The sequence below is a fragment of the Trichosurus vulpecula genome, chromosome 4 (genome assembly GCF_011100635.1).
Source record: "Trichosurus vulpecula isolate mTriVul1 chromosome 4, mTriVul1.pri, whole genome shotgun sequence".
NCBI classification, from domain to species: Eukaryota; Metazoa; Chordata; class Mammalia; order Diprotodontia; family Phalangeridae; genus Trichosurus; species Trichosurus vulpecula.
In genome coordinates, this window is record NC_050576.1 from 72,707,597 (window position 1) to 72,727,555 (window position 19,959).

Below are 19,959 nucleotides of genomic sequence, written 5' to 3' on the forward strand. Positions count from 1 at the left end.
CTCCTGGTCTGCTTGGTCTGGGCTCAGCCCACACTGGTCTCTGCTCCTCTCTGCTCTGCTCCCAGCATCCTGTGCGATAGACCTCACCCAGCAACCATCCAGGTTGTCCTGGACTGGAGCCCTGCTTCCCTCTGCTATTTCGTGGGTTCTGCAGTTCTAGAATTTGTTCAGAGCCATTTTTTAATAGGTGTTTATAGGGTCCCGGGGGAGAGCCCTAGGCAAGTCCCTCCTTTCCAGCAGCCATCTTGGCTCCGCCGCGCCCCCCCCCAATCCCTGATCTTAGGGAACCTGCCGTCTAATGGAGGAGATAGTATGCAAACAACTATGTACAAAGAACAAGTTAGATACAGAATATATTGGGTATAGTCTCAGAAGTCACTAAAATTAAGGAGGACTGGGAAAGCTTCTTGAAGGGCTTTAGTTGAGTCTTGAAGGAAGCCCAGAAGGTGGAGACAAGGAGGGAGAATTTTCCATTTTTGTGAGTTTCATGTTTAAAAGGATTCAATACTTTTGATTGTGTCCAATCTTCTGATAATAAACCTCTCCATGTTCTTGGAGGGGTATAGTGGAGAGGTGGCTGGATTTGAGTCCAAGGACTTGAATCAATAATATGCTGCCTCTGCCACTGGCTATGTATGTCACTTAGGTCACCTTGGGCAAGTCACTTTTCTCATCTGTAAAATGAGCAGGTAGCTCTAGATAACCTTTGAGGTTCCTTTCAGGTCTAAAATGATAATTATATAACAGATATCCAGTTTGTTGCTAGACCTGTGCTCAACCAAATCCAATTTGGTTGTATTTGCCAAAACTTATGGTTTGCCAGTATGCCTTGTAGAATGCAGGATTTGCTGTTGGTCAGCTGTTTTCAGTCACGTGTGACTCTTTGTGACCCCATTAGGGGTTTTTTGGAAAAGATACTGGGGTTATTTCCCATTTCCAATCCAGGATTGCCATCGTCTAAAAAAGATCCATAGAAGAAGAATATTTATTTGTTCTATTCATTATTGTTACAAACATCTCAGTGGTGCTGATTGATTGGTATTCAAGAAAAATAGGTTTCATAGAGTTTACATTGAATGGAATCTCGTAGGATATCTACTTCAAGATTAAATTTGAAAATATATGGCAGGAAAGAAATTCACACCTGCTTGAAAGGAAGGTACTTCAAATCAGGATTGTTTTTCTCATTAAAAGAGGACCCTTAATTGAGCTTGATGTCCAAAAAGGCCAATTCCATTTTAACACTTTAGAAAATGGCATTGCCTGTGAAGAGTTAATAGAAAACTCTCTTCTTTTTTATAGATAAGTTTACCGTATTTATAGTCATGGTTATGTTAATTGTATTTGCCCTTTCATCATATCCACATATAGTTTTTTTCCTTACCTCACCTCTGTCTGACTCTTTATAAAAAAAAGTGGGGAAAGAAAAGAACGGGATGAATTGAACACTAGTAATCTCTAATCAAAGTAGTCTGATTTCATTCCTCTGTGCATGCTTTCTAATTCAGCCGAAGGGCAATGAATTAAATGTACAGAATGAGACAGACATTTTCAGACTTGTCCAATGTGTGAGTTTATTTGTTTCATCATAATTTTTTGTTGTAAGGGAGGGCTGGGGGTGGTGGTGGTGACTTGTAATGTTTTGGGTTTTTTTAGAGTTATTCAAAGGATTAGAAATTATAACATTGGCTAGAAAAAAAAGTGTAACTGTTCCTGTTGGATTTGTGTCAGATTTTAGGTTGGAGATAATAAAATACAGAGACATACCAATAATCATTGCCTATGGTCAGCAGATTTCTACATTAATGTCACCATTAGCTTTCTATATACAAGGAAAAGGTAATGAATGCATCTCAGCTTTTCTGAGTTAGTTTCATGTGCTCTGATTGGAAATGTCATCTTCATGATTAACATTGAAGCCTCAGTTTCCATTCATCTTCTCTCTGCCTTCTTCCTACTTCATTGCTCCCAAAACATTTTCAAATGTTCCTGGTAAAATAAAATGGATGGCACCCAAACAATTGAATCTCACTATCCTACTCTTGAAACAGGAGCTGAGAGAGTAGGAAAATGGGTTCTTTAAAACTTAGGTCTGTCCCCCCGGGGAGTAGAAACCTAATTTTGGGGAGGGGATAGTATACTGGTTTCTACTTACATATCCCAGGCAGGGTACAAGATGCTATCTTGATGAGGGACAGACAAGGTTGAAAAAGGGAACATACTGAGCAATGAGGAACAGCTGAGAGCTACAAAGAGAAGGCTGCACTTGTGTATAAATAGAAATCTAGCTGCTACCCTGATGAAATCAGACCAGATGTTTCTCTGATGTCTCTGTTTGGTCCTTTGGTTTAAAAAAAAAAGTAAAATTTTGCTAAAATTAAACAGTAGGGCTAAGTATGTGGCACAAATACTTTAACCCTATTAATATGCAGAGAACTGAAGTTACTATGTTGTAGAAATGTCTAACAACTAAGGAAATATCTCCTGAAATAACAGATATCTTGGTCAGCTACAAATATACTAACCTCTGGGCAATTTCCTAAAGAGGTGGGATATTGGGTTCCACCGTGAACATCTAAGGTCTTTCAGATACATGTCATCGGCACCCAATCCCTGCATGATATACTCTTGTGTCCTGACACCCAAGCTGTATGGTACCCAATTGTAGACCACACAAGAACCCCAGTGTAATACAGATGGCAAACAAATTCCTGGCTGTCTTATTTTCTAAAAGACACAGAAATAAGGGCCACACACACAGGAAAAAAATAGGAAGACAACGGGGGAAATCCCAGACCACCGAAGTTGAGCCACCAGAAGCTTCTGAGAACCTTACTCTCAGTTCTTCTTCCTATTTTCTTATGCTTTACAGGAAAACCTCTAAAAAGGACACAGTTGACCACTCCATAGTGCCCCATTCATTAAAGGCAAGGGAGAGTGGGCTGAAGTATTAATTGGGTCCATTAGAGTTTAGATGTACATTTCTGGAGCACAGAGCCAGCTGGGCTCCTGTATCCCGTCTTGTTTAGCAGCTGCAGCTAACTCAGATACTTTTCTTGATTCTTACTTCAAAATTTTCCACTCCTCTTAAAACTACAGACCAACATCTCCCTTTCTCCCCTTTCTCCCTTTTCTCCTGGGGAAGGAGGTTGTTTTTCTTGTGTTTCTCAGAATGAAAGCTTCTCCAAAAGGCTTTTCTAAGTGAAAGAAGCTAACAAATACCAAGACATGTAATCCTCCAACCAATTCCATGTCTGGCTTTCAGAACCATACTCTATTAGGTAATATAAGTGGTCTTTCTGCTGCTTATAATCCAAGGATCTCTCTCATCTCATATTGGCCATGTTAGGTATCATTCTGGCAATCCTGGAAGATGTGCAGATTTGAATTAGGGAACATGAAGTACCAGACATTTCTAGGGCCTGTGTAGCCATAATTTGTGTGTCACGGGATGTAAGTATTAAGTGATGCTAAATGACCCTAAGTAAAATGTATCAAAGGCTAAGGAAGGCCAGGACACTGGCTTGTTGTCTAACTGGTTCCGGTCACCGATATTCAGTAAAGGGCCTTCTATTCTCTATTTTTAAAAAAATGCTTTTATTTATATTTTTTGTTTCTTACATCACCATATTATGCTATGCATCCCTTCCCTCTCCCCCTCTCAGAGAGCCATCTCATATGACAAATAGTATTTTTAGAGAAGAAAAAAAAGTCAGCACAGCTGGTCAATGCATTGAAAAAGTCTGAAAACATGTGCAATGTGTAACACCTGTGGACCTCCCACCTTTACAAAGGGGTAGGTTGGGGGTATCTTCTCATACTTCTAGTCTCTATTAACATGTCTTTAGGTGCATTTCTAGGCCTGTGTCAGGGTCTTTTGGGTTCTACAAAATACTGATGCCATACTGACAGAGAAGACAATTTTTTTGTCCTTGGAACATGTCAAAATAGACAGAATGGGTGTATCAATACATAACCTAGAAGAGGGATTGCCCAAGAGTGGTATGTGTAGGGTTACTGTGGACAGATTCCAGCATAGGCAAGTAATGTGTACCATGCCTAATCCTGCTGCAAATCTATAGTATAGCAGGGCAGAACCCCTTTATTCCTTGATTGACCCTTAGAAGCTGGTCAGGGGGTAGTGCACAGTTGTTAACAATATCAATTGAATTCCTATTTTCTGGGGATCCCCCTGGAATTTCACTGTGAACTGTAGCCCCCGAGACTATCTACACTGGAATTCCATGAAAATTGACTTTTTTTTAGGAACAGGCAGGCTGTTAATGATTCAATAGTTTGCAAAATACTTTACGAATACAACTATATCACCCTGGGAGGGTGATACTCTTGTTATCCAATTTTTATAGGTGAGCAAACTGAGGCATATAGAGGTTGTGACTTTCCCACAGTTATATTGTTAATAAGTGTTTGAAGAAGGAGATGAATTCAGTGTTTCCTGATTGCAGGTCCAGCACTTTATGCCCTGTGTCACCTAGCACTCCCTCTTCACCTCTATCTCTTAGAACTACTACATATTCTGAAATAGCCTCTACATTGCTATGAAGCTGGGGTGCATGGAATGTTCAAGAAGGACTAGCCCCTATGGTATGAAGGCTTGCTGAGCCCTTTTCAAAGCTGCTCATCCGCCTTTGGTGTCCACCTTCACCCAACTCTCATCTGTGGCTCCAAGAAACCATAGCATGCCCAACAGCCATATCTGGGTAAAACACCTCTGCATGTTAAGGGTAACTGACAGATCTCAAACCAGTTGATAAGTTGGGGGGGGTGTCTACCTTGTCAAGTCCTGAAATAAATCAAAACTATGAGTTGAGGAATGAAGCATCTTTAATTGAGATATCAGGCCAGCAAACCTGCCACCCTGGGAGAAGTCCAGTGGATTTTCCCAAAGAAACCCATGAAAAAGTTTTTTATAATTTTAGGAGGAGAAGGAGAGGAGACAGCATGAGGAAATAAGGCCTGGTCATAGGACCCCAGTGGCCCTTGGCAATCTGGGCAAGGAAAGCCACTTTATTCTGACTGTTTTGCTCTTCATGCCATGAACCCTAGTGGAAAAGGGCAAGGACAGTAGAAGCTGAGATCCAGCTTGAGCTGGACTCCCCACGAGGAAACATCCCTGGGTGGGGGGACCTAGGGTATGGTTCAGTTCAACCTAATTTCATTATTTTAAAGGTAGGGATGGTAAGGATGTTAATGGAATTTTGACCTTGTCATGATAACAAAGAGTCCATATTACAATTACTATTAATCATTTTCTGTCATTACATTAACAATTAACAGTTTGTCGATCCCAAGCATATGAAGACTTCCCCTGGCTAGATGAGAGCAATTTGTTCCAATGGCCATGAAGGCAGCTGAAGCAGGTGCTATGGAGTGCATAGAGTTTGGTTAAACATGGAAAACACCAAGGTTATCCAACACAGCCTAGGCTATCATCAGTTGTCCTTACTTTTGCCTTGCCAGAAGACTTCAATGACTCTGGAAGAGAGAGTGCAACTCTGCCTTACTTAAATCCAATTCATGTGCAAGACATGGCATCACCCCATGATGTCACTGGCCCTCTTAGAGGATGAAGAATGAACAACAACATTGCTATGAAGCTATAGCATTTATTTGGAGTGCCCTCTGAACACGTCTATAAGTGTTTTGATGTGTGACATGTGTGTGAGAAGTTGTCTAACATCATGGAATAGATGTGTAATTCAAGAATGGATACCTGTCAGTCACAAGAAGAAGCATAGTACAGCGTGGAAAGAGCACTGGCCCTGTAGTCAGAGGACTTGGCTTCAATTCTGCCTCTAACCTTGGTCAAGCCACTTACCCTCACTCAGCCTCAGTTCCTTCACCTGCAAAATGAGTGAGCTGAACTAGTTGCTGAAGACTCTCCAGATCTATGACCCCCAAATCTATTCCTAATTGAGTGTAATGGCAATCACACTGCCATACCCAGAATGGCTGCTAGTGCAGGTTCTTTTATCTGCTTTACTAGAAAAGATAGCTGTTTCAGGGGTCAACAATCTTCTTTAATTACATAAAATACAAACAGAGAAAATACAGAGCAGAGAAATAAAGACCAACAGACAGGGCTCTCCTGCCTGAATCAAAGCAATATTGCTATATATACTCTACATTCACTACTGAACAGAGAGAGCCTTTACCTCTGAGCAGTCGGGGAGCTCTGAACATATGGCTACTCAGAGTTTCAACCAGTGAATCACAGGGTCCTTCCTGTAAGTGAGCCCCCCCAAAGCAAAAGCTCACAGAATATATACTCTTTCAACTAATAGACACAGAGCCAGAAGGTATCAGAACCCTCCTGACTCAGTGCCTAATTAGAAATTAGCAAAAGGTGTGTAAGCCTTCCTACAAGCAAGCAAGCTTCCCTTAATGGGCTCCATGTGAGGCCTATTGATGGGTGGGGAAGATTTTGTTGCCCATTAACCTTACATCTAGTTCAATAAGCACTTATTAAGTATCTACTATGTGCATGTCAGTGTACTAGGGATACAAAGAAAAACACTTTTGTCCCTTCTCATCATTATTGGGTGACCTTATCACCTCTAATGGAGTTAATTATCATCTCTATGTAGATGACTCCCAGATCAATAGCCTCTTAAGCTCCAGTCCTGTAATACTAACTACCCATTGTAAATCTCAAATTGGAGGTCCCACAGACTTCTCAGATTTAACATGTCCAAAATATAGCTTCTTATCTTTTTCCCAAAACTAAGTTGTTTCTCTAGTGCCTACATCAGTGCCTGGCATATAACAGGTGCTTGATAAATGCTTGTTAATTGGTTGACATTCCCACTCAGAACCAATGCCATGTGGAAGCAGGCAAGTACCTTAAGGTTTGCAAAGAGCTTTCTAAATATTATCTCACTTGATGCTCACAATGACCCTGGGACAGGTAGATGCTATTATTATCCCCATATGGATGATGAAATGAGTTTCCCACAGAGATGTTAGGTCACAGCTAGTATCTGAGGCAGGATTTAAAGTCAGGTTTTCCTTACTCCGGCATTCCATGCAATATGCCACCTATTGTCTCTCTATAAAGCACTGTAAGCAGACAAGTTCATTGTGAGTAGGAATGGACTTATTCTTTGTATTCATATCTCCAGCACCAAGCATAATACCTAGAACATAGTAGGCACTAATTAAGTACTTGTAAACTCAAAATTTTATTTTAAAAAATGAATGTTGAAAACTATATATGCAATTGGAAAAAAATACTATTCACAAAAAAACTTAAATACTTGTAGATTGAACAGATACCAGTAGTGGGGGCATAGTGATTGTGTCATTTGGTTTTTACTTGTATTTCCTACCAACAAGGGATAACCAGGAAACTACATAACCTCGCTTTGACATTATTTGGCTACCACCACACATCTTTCTGATAGTTCAGATCCTTGCGGCAAAGATTAGGTCTGTCTTTTTTATTTAGTAGTTCTTCTAAACCTATACTGTAGGACAAAAGTGTCCACTGCACATGCACAGCAAGACGTATTTCTATATGTTGGAATATGTTGGAACAGTCACTAGGTAATGTCTCCTCCTAGCGATGCTCTAACAACTCTAGCACCACTGTAATCTCTAACAAATCATTTTTGTCAGTGGAGATTAATTATATCATATCAATTAGGCAAGGAGGCAATTGTCTCAGATTTTTAGGCTGTCCTGTCCTGGAAATCTTTGAGAAAGCTCTGTGCTGCACTGAGAAGCATCCCTGATATAGTCATCTCCGCAAAACCTCCAAGCTTATGACCAGGGACACCTTGCAAAAAAAAGGCATGGTAAGTGCCTTTTTCAATGCAAGGAAGACCTCTCCTTTTTGTAGTTCCCAAAGTAATCTAGATTCTTTACATAAGAGTTATTCCAAAGGCGAGTATAAGATTTCCCAAATAAACTCTCTCAGTATAAATTGCTGAGAGAAATTGAAAGTTCCTAGAAAGCACTGAAAGATTTTACTCCCCAGATTGATCCCAGACCACAGAATTATGGATATGCACTGAGAGTAGTAGTACTCAAGTCCCACCATAACTGGCTTTTTCATTGAAAAGGTCTTGATTCCTTGTCACCTTTTTCCTGTCCTTATTCTCTGTGTCCTCTAACTTATAAGATACTATAACTTGGTCCCTTGCTAACCCTCACCCAGATGAATATCTAGTTATATGACAAAACTTCTATAAAGATGTTCTCTCTCTCTCTCTCTCTCTCTCTCTCTCTCTCTCTCTCTCCCTCTCTCCCCCTCTCCCTCCCTCCCCCCTTTCTCTCTCTCTGTCTCTTTGTCTCTCTGTCTCTTTCTCTCCGTTTCTCTCTGTGTCTGTCTCTCCTTTCTCAATCTGCCTTTCCAGTCATCCTAGGCATCTAGCCTTCAGATCAGACATGGTATATATGTAAGCCACCAGTCTGCATCAGTATGATTTAGTGGCTTTTCTTTTCTCACAGTCCTATGAATTCAACTCTTGGCAGTCTGTCTAATTCATCCAATGAAAGCAGGCAGATTTGTCCTTCACCAACCCTGTAATGCTTCCCTAATTCTCCATTGACTCCAATCACGTGACTCTACCATCATATGCAGTAGCAATCTGCACCATATGCTTGGGTTAGGGCAAGAAGGAAGGGTAAAGTGCATTACTCTGACTTCAACCTGCTCCCCAATACTACTCCTATGTATCTCAGCTAAAATGGGCTCTCCTATTCTCTCTTCTTCCCAGAATTCCCAACTTCAAGGTCAACTTCATAGGTCCTGTGAAGTCCAGGAAAGTCTATTCAGTTGCCATAGATACTCACAGCATCTTGAGTCTCCTTGGCATTGCTCCCAGTCTGGCAAACCAGGGGCTATGTATATAAAGCTTTAAGGTTTCCAAAGCATTTTATATACATTACAGCTCATAGATCTAAAGCTTGAAAGGACCTCAGAGGCCATCTAGCAAAACTCTCTCCTTTTATACATAAAAAATTGAGGCCCAGGGAGGTTAAGTCACTTTCACAAGGTAACATAGTATCGCTTACATCAAAAGTAGGATTTGATTTGATCTAATTGTGGTCATATAATTCTGTGATTTTTACTTCTTTGAAAAAATTGGAAACTACTAGTTTGAAAGAATTGGAATTATTTACTAAGATTGGAATTTTGGAGGGTAAAGTATCTCTTGACATGGAGAGGCCCTATGGCCATGGTCAATTTGCTGTGGTTCCTGGAGTTTGCTGCATATTAATACCAATTCATCATACATCTCTATTACTAATAGCCTTCTTCATTTACCCCCTTGGAAAATCCTCTAAAAGTATACAGAGGTCATACAAATCTGCAGGGGAAGCCCAGTACCTTAGAAGGTGCCTCGCCAATGCTTTTTTGTTTTAATTTAGCCTTTACCTGAGCAACCTTTGATGGGCAAAGCAGAATTAGATTAGAAGTATATTACTTTGCAGAGGAGAATTAGGGAAGCATTACAGGACTGGTGAAGGACAAATCTTCCTGCTTTCAAAAAAAAGGGGGAAGAGAATGGACTCTGAAAACCATAAGCTTTACTTCAATGTCTATTTAAATTCTAAAGTACATTATTAAAAGGAATGACTAGTGAAAGAAGTCATCACAAAGAGACAGCATGGCTTCATCAAAGACAAGTTAGAACAGAATAACTTTTTTTTGACAGTGTTATTAAACTGGGTGGATCAGGATCAAGGAAATGTTGTAGATATAGTTTGCCTAGGTTTTTGTGAAGCATGCAAAAAAGACTTTCATGTTATTCTTAGAGAAAAGACAGAGATTTGGGCTTTAGAAAAGGGCAATTAGGTGAAACTGGTTGAATAGCTGAAGCCAAAGTGTAGGTTCCATGTCACCTAGGCAGCAGGTCTCCATTAAAGTACCACACTAGGAATATGCTTGGCTTTCTGCTATTTAACATTTTTATCAATGACTTAGATAAAGGAATGGAAAGCATGATTACTAAATTTATAGGTGACACAAAAACTGGGAATGATAGATAATAATATGGCTATCATCAGGTAACAGTCAAGATTTTTAAAAGTTCCTGATGTGTTAGAACACTGACCTGACTCCAATAACATGAACTTTAATAGGGATAGATATAAAGTTTAACAGGGAGTTCAAAAATCAACTTCACATTAGGCTGGTTCAACTCTAGTCATGTTTCATTTTCCTCTCCCAGGCTTCTCAAATTGTGGTTAATCAGTGTTGATCAGAGTTACGTCTTTCAAAGTTATTTATCTTTGCAGTATTGTTGTTATTGTATAAATTGTTCCCTTGGTTCTTCTTACTTTACTCTGGATTAGTTCATACAATTCTTTCCAGATTTCTCTGAATCTGTTTCATTGATTATTTCATCTTACAAAAACATTCCACTACATTTATATACCATATTTTGTTCATCCATTTCCCAATTGATGGGCACTACTCTAGTTTCCTGTTCTTTCCTACCACAAAAGGAGCTATTATGTTTGGACATATGGGTCCTTTTCCTCTTTTTTTAAAATTTCTTTGGGGAATAGGTCTAGTAGTGGTATTACTGTGTCAAAGGGTAGATAGGCATGGTTTAGTGACTTTCCGTGTGCAAAGTTCCAAATTGCTTTCTAGAATGGCTGGACCAGTTTATAAATCTACTAACAGTGCATCAGTATATCTATTCTTCCCCTAGCCCTTCCAATATTTGTCATTTTTCTTTTTTTGTCAACTTTTTCAATCTTGTGAATGTGAGATGGAAACCTCAGAGTTGCTTTAATTTTTATTTCTCTAGTTATTACTGATCTGGAGCACTTCTTTTTCATATGTCTATAGCTGGATTTCTTTTTCTTACCCCATTATCTTTTGTCAATAGTCAACAAGCATTTATTAGGAGCTATGCTAAACACTGGGATATAAATATGAAAAGATATGAAAAAAATCACTGCCCTCAAAGGGCTTACAATCCAATGGGGGAAGCCAAAACAGAAAAAGAAGCTGGAAAGTATGGGATGGGGAGGAGACTGAAGGTACTCAACATGGGGGCTTCATGGAGTCAGTCAGAGAAGTCCCAAAGTAGAGCAGCCAGGTGAGAAATGCTGCTAGGGATTAGCAAAAATTGGGCTTTCTCTTGGGATAGATAGACCTCTTATGCATTGGTGGCCTAGGTTAAAAGATAGCTCGAAGGTTAGTCCATTTCTAGGTTTCTGTATGAGATATAATCTGAAGTCCTATCTGGGAAAGAGGGTGATATGTTAACATTTAAAGTTGCTTCAGAGGGAGTGGGTGGCTATTGTCTTTTGGGAATTAATGAAGTCAAGCTTCAAGGTTTATAGGCCGATTATAATTCACCTGTTGAAAGCTCTGATATAAAGGAAAAGAAATTAGTCCATCCTCAAATGCTTTTCAACTTAAAAACAACCTGATTGTTTTCTTGTTTTTAGGGACCAATCTCTTCTACTAAAGGAAGTTTGGTAGTTTGGGAATTCTTATTCTGAAGGAAAACCAACCTAAAGATCATAGGAGTCATTTCCAAGGGCTAAAGCTGGGATTTGTAGGGATTTACAGAGAGCAAGGAATTTCTTTAATTTGTTTTTTACAATGAGACATGGGTGTTCATAGAGATATTCAATTTTTTTTTATGATGGTACCTTTTTCTTTATTGGAGAAAGACAAAATAAATTTTGACTTTAGAGACACATAGACTATCAATCAGTCAACAAGCATTTATTAAGCATCTATGATATACCAGGAATTCTGTTAAGCATTGAGGATACAAAGAAAGGCAAAAAAGTAGTCCCTCATTTTAAGGAGGAGATGACATTCAATCAACTACATACAAACATGATATTGACAGGATTACTTAGGAATAATCAACAGATGAAAGCACTGATATTAAAGGATATTGGGAAAGTCTTTGTACAGCAGGTGGGATTTTAAACCTTTTTTTAAACTTGTTTTTGTGAGGCAATTAGGATTAAGTGACTTGTCCAGGGTCACACAGCTAGTAAGGGTCAAGTGTCTGAGGCTGGCTTTGAACTCGGGGTCCTCCTGACTCCAGGGCCAATGTTCTATCCATTGTGCCACCTAGCTGCCCCAGAAGGTGGGATTTTAACTGGGACTTGGAGGAAAATAGAAGACAGAGGTGAGGAGGGAGAGAATTCTAGGCATAGGGTACAGCCAGCAAAAATATCCATAACTGAGAGATACATATTGGGGGGGATGAGAAAGAGTAGGAGTAGAAGATGACACCAAAGTTGCAAGCCTGGGTGACTGGGAGAATGGTGGTACCCTGATAGCAATAGGGAAGTAAGGAAGAGGGGAAGGTTTGGGGGGAAAGAATGAGTTGTTATGGACATGCTGACTTTACGATATCTATGGGACATCCAGGTGGAGATATCTAAAAAGGTAGTTAAGAGATGTGAGTCTGTAGGGGTAGAGCCAAGATGGCAGAGTAAAAGCAGGGACTTGCTTGAGCTCTCCCCCAAACCCCTCCAAATACCTATAACAATGACTCTAAACAAATTCTAGGGTAGCAGAAGCCACAAAATGACAGAGTGAAACAAATTTCCAACCCAAGACAACCTGGAAGGTCAACAGGAAAGAGTTGTTGCACCAGTCTGAGAGAAGAACGCCGTCCAGTGTGGACTGCGCCAGCACAGACAGAGCAGAGCAAGCCTCAGGGGATTGAATTACTGGCTGCTGTGGCAGTTTTCCAACTTAGAAGGTCAATAGGAAAGGTGTGTTGGACATGTGTGAGAGAGGAGCAAGATCCAGCCTAGCCCCAGCCCCAGGGTGGCAGCAGCAGTGGCTTCTTCTGGAGCTCTCAGCCCACAGATGGTGGGAGGATCCAGCAGCTGATCAGAGGTGGATTGCAAGGATCTCTTTGCTGGTGCTGAGGCAGGCTTCTCTTGCTTTGCCTGTGCCTGGATCTGGGTTACAGTCCTGGGTGGTGGTCCTGGGGTGAGGAGGAGCACTGGTGTGGGAGAGCTTGTGGTGGCTGTGGAGAGGGAATCCTCCTCACAGTTCCAAGGCAGAAAAGAGTGTTTGTGGTCATTCACAGACCAGAACCCAGAGCAGGAGAGGAGCAAGCACTTCTCCTTTCATCATACAACTTTGGAAGAACTGAAAATTTACAGGTCCCTAGAAATATCTCTGAAAACAGCTGCACAAAACCCCTGAAGCTAGGGACAGTATACCTTCCCCACTGGAAGCAGAGACCTACCTTAACAAAGAGCTAAAAAGTCAAGTAATTGGCTGGGAAAATGAGCAAAAAGCAGAAAAAAATCAGATTATAGTATCTTACTGTAGTGACAAGGAAGGTCAAAACATACAACCAAAAGAGACAACAAAGTCAAAGCTCCTATATCCAAAACCTCCAAGAAAAATATGAATTGGTTGCAGGCCATGGAACAGTTCAAAAAGGATTTTGAAAATCAAGTAAGAGAAATAGAGGGGAAAACTGGGAAAAGAAATAAGAGTGATTCAAGAAAATCATGAAAAACTAGTCAACAGCTTGCTAAAGGAAGCACACGAAAATGCTGAAGAAAATAACACCTTAAAAATATAGACTAACCCAAATGGCAAAAGAGGTCCAAAAAGCCAGTGAAGAGAAGACTGCCTTAAAAAGTAGAACTGGCCAAATTTAAAAGGAGGTCCAAAAGTTCACTGAAGAGAATAATTCCTTTGATATTAGAATGGAGCAAATAGAAGCTAATGACTTTATGAGAAACCAAAAAATTATAAAACAAAACCAAAAGAATGGAAAAAAATAGAAGACAATGTGAAATATCTCTTTGGAAAAACAACTGAACTGGACAACAGATCCAGGACAGATAATTTAAAAATTATTGGACTACCTGAAAGCCATGATCAGAAAAAGAGCCTAGACATCATCTTTCAAGAAATTATCAAGGAAAACTGCCCTGATATTCTAGAACCAGAGGGGAAAAAAGATCTTGAAAGAATCCATCAATCACCTCCTTAAAGAGATCCCAAAAGGAAAACTCTTAGGAATACTGTAGTCAAATTCCAGAGTTCCTAGGTCAAGTAGAAAATATTGCAAGCAGCCAGAAAGAAACAATTCAAGTATTGTAGAAACACAATCAGGATAACACAAGATTTAGCAGCTTCTACATTAAGGGATTGGAGAGCTTGCAATATGATATTCTGGAGGCCAAATGAGCTAGGATTAAAAGCAAGAATCACTTAACCAGAAAAACTGAATGTAATCCTTCAGGGGGAAAATGGATATTCAATGAAATAGAGGACTTTCAAGAATTCTTGATGAAAAGACCAGAGCTAAATAGAAAATTTGACCTTCAAATATAGGAATCAAGAGAAGCATGAAAAGGTAAACAGCAAAGAGAAATCATAAGGGACTTACTACAGTTGAACTGTTTACATTCCTACATGGAAAGATGATATTTGTAACTCATGAGACCTTTCTCAGTGTTAGGGTAGTTAGAGGGAATACGTACATACATATATGTATGTATGTATGTATGTATATATATACACATACATACACACATACACATGCACACACATACACACACACATATATATATATACATATATATATATACACATATAGACAGAGGGCACAGGGTGAATTGAATATGAAGGGATAATATCTAAAAATAAAATTAAGGGGTGAGGGAGGAATGTACTGGGAGAAAGAGAAAGGGAGAGGCAGAATGGGGCAAATTATCTCAAATAAAAGGGGCAAGAAAAAGCTTTTTACAATGGAGGGGAAGAGGGGGGAAGTGAGAGGGAATGATTAAACCTTACTCTCATTGGATTTGGCTTAAGGAGGTAACATACACACTCAATTGGGTAGGGAAATCTATCTTACCCTATAGGAAAGTAGTGGGGAAGGGGATAAGAGAGAGGGGGTGATAGAAGGGAAGGCAAATAGAGGAAGGGGTAATCAGAAGCAAACACTTTTGAGGAGGGACAGGGTCAAAGAAGAGAATAGAATAAATGGGGGTCAGGATGGGATGGAGGGAAATATAGTTAGCCTTTCACAATATGACTTTTATGGAAGTGTTTTGCATGACTACACATGTATAACCTATATTGAATTGCTTGCCTTCTCAATGAGGGTGCATGGGGAGGGAGGAAGGAAGAAAATGTGGAACTCAAAGTTTTTTTAAATGAATGCTAAAAATTGTTTTTACATGCAACTGGGAAATAAGATATACAGGCAATGGTGTAGAGAAATCTATCTTGTCCTACAGGAAAATAGAAAGGAAAGGGATAAGAGAAGGGGGAGGGGTGATAGAATGGAGGGCACATTGGGAGAAAGGGTAAGCAGAATGCACACTGTCTTAGGGTGGGGGAGGGGTGAGATGGAAAGAAAATTTGGAACTCAAAATTTTGTGAAAGTGAAAGTTGAAAACTAAAAATAATTTGATTAATTAATTTTTAAAAAGAAAAATAAGAGATGCGAGTCTGGAGGTTAGGACAGGTGTTAGATCTCGATAAATATATTTGAAAATCATCAGCATAGAGAGGATAATTGAATGCTTGGAAACTGCTGAGATCAGCAAGTGAAATAGTATAGAAGGGGAAGACTAGAGACTAGCCCAAGATAGACCCTTGGGGGTGTGACCTGGCTGCAGATCCAGCAAAAGAGATCGAGGAGTTGTCAGACAGGTAGAAAGAGAACCCGGAGAGAGTAGCATCATGGAAATCTAAAGAGAAGAGAGTATCAAGGAGAAAGTGATGGACTTAGCAAAAGGCTACTGAAAGAAATATGAGGATGGAGAAAAGACCATTTGATATGGCAGTTAAAAGATCATTTTTTAACTTTGGACCGAATATTTTCAGTTGAATGATGAAGTCAGAAGCCAAGAGGTAAAGAGTTTAGAGAGCGAGAGGAAAGGAAGCAGAGGCATTGATTACAGATGATCTTCAAGACGCTTATATTCTATTGGGATGGGGAGGCAGACATACAACATGTACACAAATAAGTACAATGTATATGTGTATATGCATATATGTGTATACATATGTGTGTATGTATATGTACACATATATACATATACTCACACACAAAAGTAAGGAATAGAGTGTTGCTAGGAATAAATGGAAGTTCTGGATATGTCTGTTCATATTATCTCATCTATGTTTTGTTGGAAGCTGGAGATTTGATGAGGGAGCATTGAAGGAGTATATTTCAGAAACCAGGGACCACTTTTGCAAAGGCAGAGAGGTAGAAGATGGAATGATATATGAGAAACAGCTAGCAGTCCAATTTGACTGGTACAGAGAGTACAGAAAGGAGAATAGTATGAAATAATACTAGAAAGGTATATGGGACCTAGATTGTGTAAGGCAGGTTAAAGAGTTTGTATTATCCTACACACAACAGAGAGGAATTAAAAAGGTGTGAGTCAGGATAGTGGGGAACCTAGAGTTACATTGGTGTTTTTGGAATATGACTTTGCTAGCTCTGTGGAGGTATCACTGGTTTGATAACTTTGGGTCATTTACAGACCACTACTAGGAAACCTTTTTTTAATCTGTCTTTGGAATTGCATAATTTTTAATTCCCCCAAGTATGAATCCTGGCTGTGACTCCTGTCACTACAGATTCCATTAACAAGTCTGCAGCTCTTCTCAAGGAGAGCTTTCTAGCAGCAGTTGTGGTTGGGAAGCAGGAGTGTAAGAAGGCAGGGACATGACACGTAAATCCTGTTGTGGTTTATGCACAAAGGTATATTGGTTAAACATATAATATAAACTAACCATTTATCAGCCAATGGTTTTATTCTTTCACTAAGGTCCAAGAGCATACACAGAATCTCAGAATCTTGGAATTGGAAGGGATCTCAGAAAACTTCATATACTTTGATATGTGGTGTCTTAAATGCAAAAGAAGAAATAGGTGAGGATGATTAAAAAAAAGTGTCAGGAAATATGATTAGTATATGCTTAAAAACATTTCTTGAATTCAATTGAATTAAGGAATAAAAGAGGCCAGAGACTCAAAGACTACAAAGAAGCCTTATACCTATACATCATCAATACTTTTTAGAAAAGAATGAGAAGGTATTAGAAACGGCAAACACCAGATAACCTCTCTCTTTCTCTGTCTCTCTCTTTCTGTGTGTGTGTGTCCTCTCTCTCACACATAATATACTCATACAAGAAATTATACTTTAAAATATAGGAAATGATTTGTTACTGACATAAGAGTCATTCTTAAATGAACTGAGTATGTCAGACCAACTTAGAGCAAAGATTCAAATTAATACAAAGGTAGAAGAAAGACTGAAAATGAGAAAAAGACACGTGTAATTAAAACAACTTTTACTTGACCTCTTTGAAAGTTATTGATTCCAAAAGTGGGAAATGGATAAAGGAAAAGTCATTGACATAGGTAATAATAATTTCATGGAGAAATTTAATCAGTGAAATTCAATTGCCATTACAAGAAACCCAAAGTAGCTTAAAAACTGCCTTGGATAGTAAAGATTTAACTGACTGCCAGTGAGAGAGATAATGGCAACACTATTTTAAAATGGAAACTCATTGGTAAAATCTCACGGAAAAAGATCATGGGAGATTATGAACAGTATGGTCTCAAAAATAGTGAGAATTAGTAGAGAGAAAAAGAAAGCTTGACTGGGTACCAACATCGCAAAGTCATCCCGAAGGCACTGTAAGTTAAAACTTGAAGAAGGAAAACAAGCAATTGGAAAATAGACAAGATTTGCAAAGATTTTTATAAGAAACTCTTTTCACCATCAAGTACAGTGGAATACTGATGTTTAGAGTCTAACATAATAGTCCCTAATGTTACTTTTATTTTTGATGTGACTAGGAAGTGAAAATAGTACTAGGTAATATCAGGTAAGATACAAAACAGGGAGATGTATATTTGCCAAAGGTTCCTATGACAAGGAATATTTGACATACTGTGAAAAAGTTGAATGTTCTTGTTTGTTAGGTGGGGGGGGCGGGGCTAGGAATTTAGATTTGGTTGGGGTGGGGAACTACCTGTGAGGAAAAGCCTTTTACCAATGCAGATCAATGGCTGTTATACAATTAGAAAATTTTACAAAGTTACTTGGGGCACTGAAAGCATGAATGACTTGCACAGGGTCACCTAGCCAATATATGTCACACAGAGGTAGGACTCAAATCCAGGTCTTCTCGCCTCCTCTGCTTCTTTACAAATCCAAGCCCAACTGTGCTGACCAGATCCACTACAAATTTTTATTACCTCATCTCAACTGTAACCTCACATTGATTCTCTATCTCAGTCTTTGCAGTGGCTGTTCCAAATCTCTCCACCAGCCTCCAGCAGCACCCCTTTCTTTCACCCTTTAATCTGAAGTGCTTGTCTCATACTTTACTAAAACAAAACAAAAACCAAACAAAACCCACAAGATTATTTGGCAAGGACTTCCTCATCTTCTCCCTTCATTTCACAACCCCTTGACATCATTCCCATGCATTTTCCCCTTTCCTCTGGTCTCTGATGAAGATGTATGACTTCTTCTTGCCCAGATTAACTCTTTGGTGTGCACCCTTGATCCCATCCTTCCTATCTTCTCCAGCAGGTTGCCCCCTCAATCATCCCCACACTCCCTAATTTTCAATCATCATCTATTGGTTTCTTCTCTGCTGCCTACAAACATGCCTATGTCTTTCCCATCTCTAAAAAACTCTCACTATATCCCATCATTCCCACTATCATCCTGTATTTCTCCTCTCTTTGTTTGTTACACTCCTTGAAAAAACCAGTTACGCTAGGTGCCTCCATTTCCTCTCCTCTTTTATTCATTTGCGGAAATATGGTTTCTACCATCACTATTAAACTGAAACAACTCTCACTAAAGTTATCATTCATCTCTTAATCACTAAATAAAATAGACTCTTCTGAAATCTCGCTCTCCTTGTCCTCTCTATAGCATTTGATATTGTTGACTGTTTTCTCCAAGATAATCTTTCCTTTTGGGGGGTTTTAATGACCCTACTCTCTCTTAGTTCTTCTCTTGCCTGTCTGTTAACTCCTTCTTAGACTCCTTTGCCTTTTCATCATTTATGTCATACCCACTAACTGTGGGTGTATCCCCAAGGCCTGCCTGGGACCTTCTTCTCTCTATATACTATCTTTTGGTGACCTCATTAGCTCTCTTGGGTTCAATTGCTATCTCTATGCAGATGGATCACAGGTCTATGTGCCTATCTACCTCTAGTCTCTTTTCTGGGCTCCATTCCACATCATGAACAGCCTGTGGGTACTTTCCAAATGGATGTCCCATAGGCATCCTCAAACTCAACATTTTCAAAACAGAACTCATTATCTTCTTCTTCCCAACCCACCTCTTTTCTGAACTTCTCCATTACTGTTGAGTCCTTCAGATCATCCAGGTTTGAAACATCAGTATTATGCTTGACTCCTCACTTTCACTCACCCATGCCCTACATTCGCCAGTGGAGACAACATGTTAAGTATAAAATGCGGAGATAATATACACAAATACAAGGTAGTTTGGGGAGGGGTTGCACTAGCAGCTGGGGAAGCAGTTGCCAGATATTCTCATTTTTATCTCCGTGACATCTCTTGCATATGTCCCGTTCTTTCCACTCACACAGTTACCACCCTAGGCCCTCATCATCTCTCAGTTGGACTATTGCAATAGTCTTCTATTTGATCTGCCTGACTCCACCCTCTCTCCAATTTAATCTATCCTCCACACAGGTACAAAGTGTTTTTCTTAAAAAGCAGATCTGACGGCATTGCCCCTTTGCTCAGTAAACTATAATGGCTCCTATTGCCTCTAAGACCAAATGCAGACTTTTCTATTTAACATTAAAGTCTCTTCCCAGCCAGGCCTTTAGTAGTCTTACGACTTACTCTCCTCCTTGTGTTCTGGTATACAGCCATACTGGCCTGTTTGTTGCCATGAACATACAACCCTGCAAATTCTGTCTCCTGGCCTTGAATACAC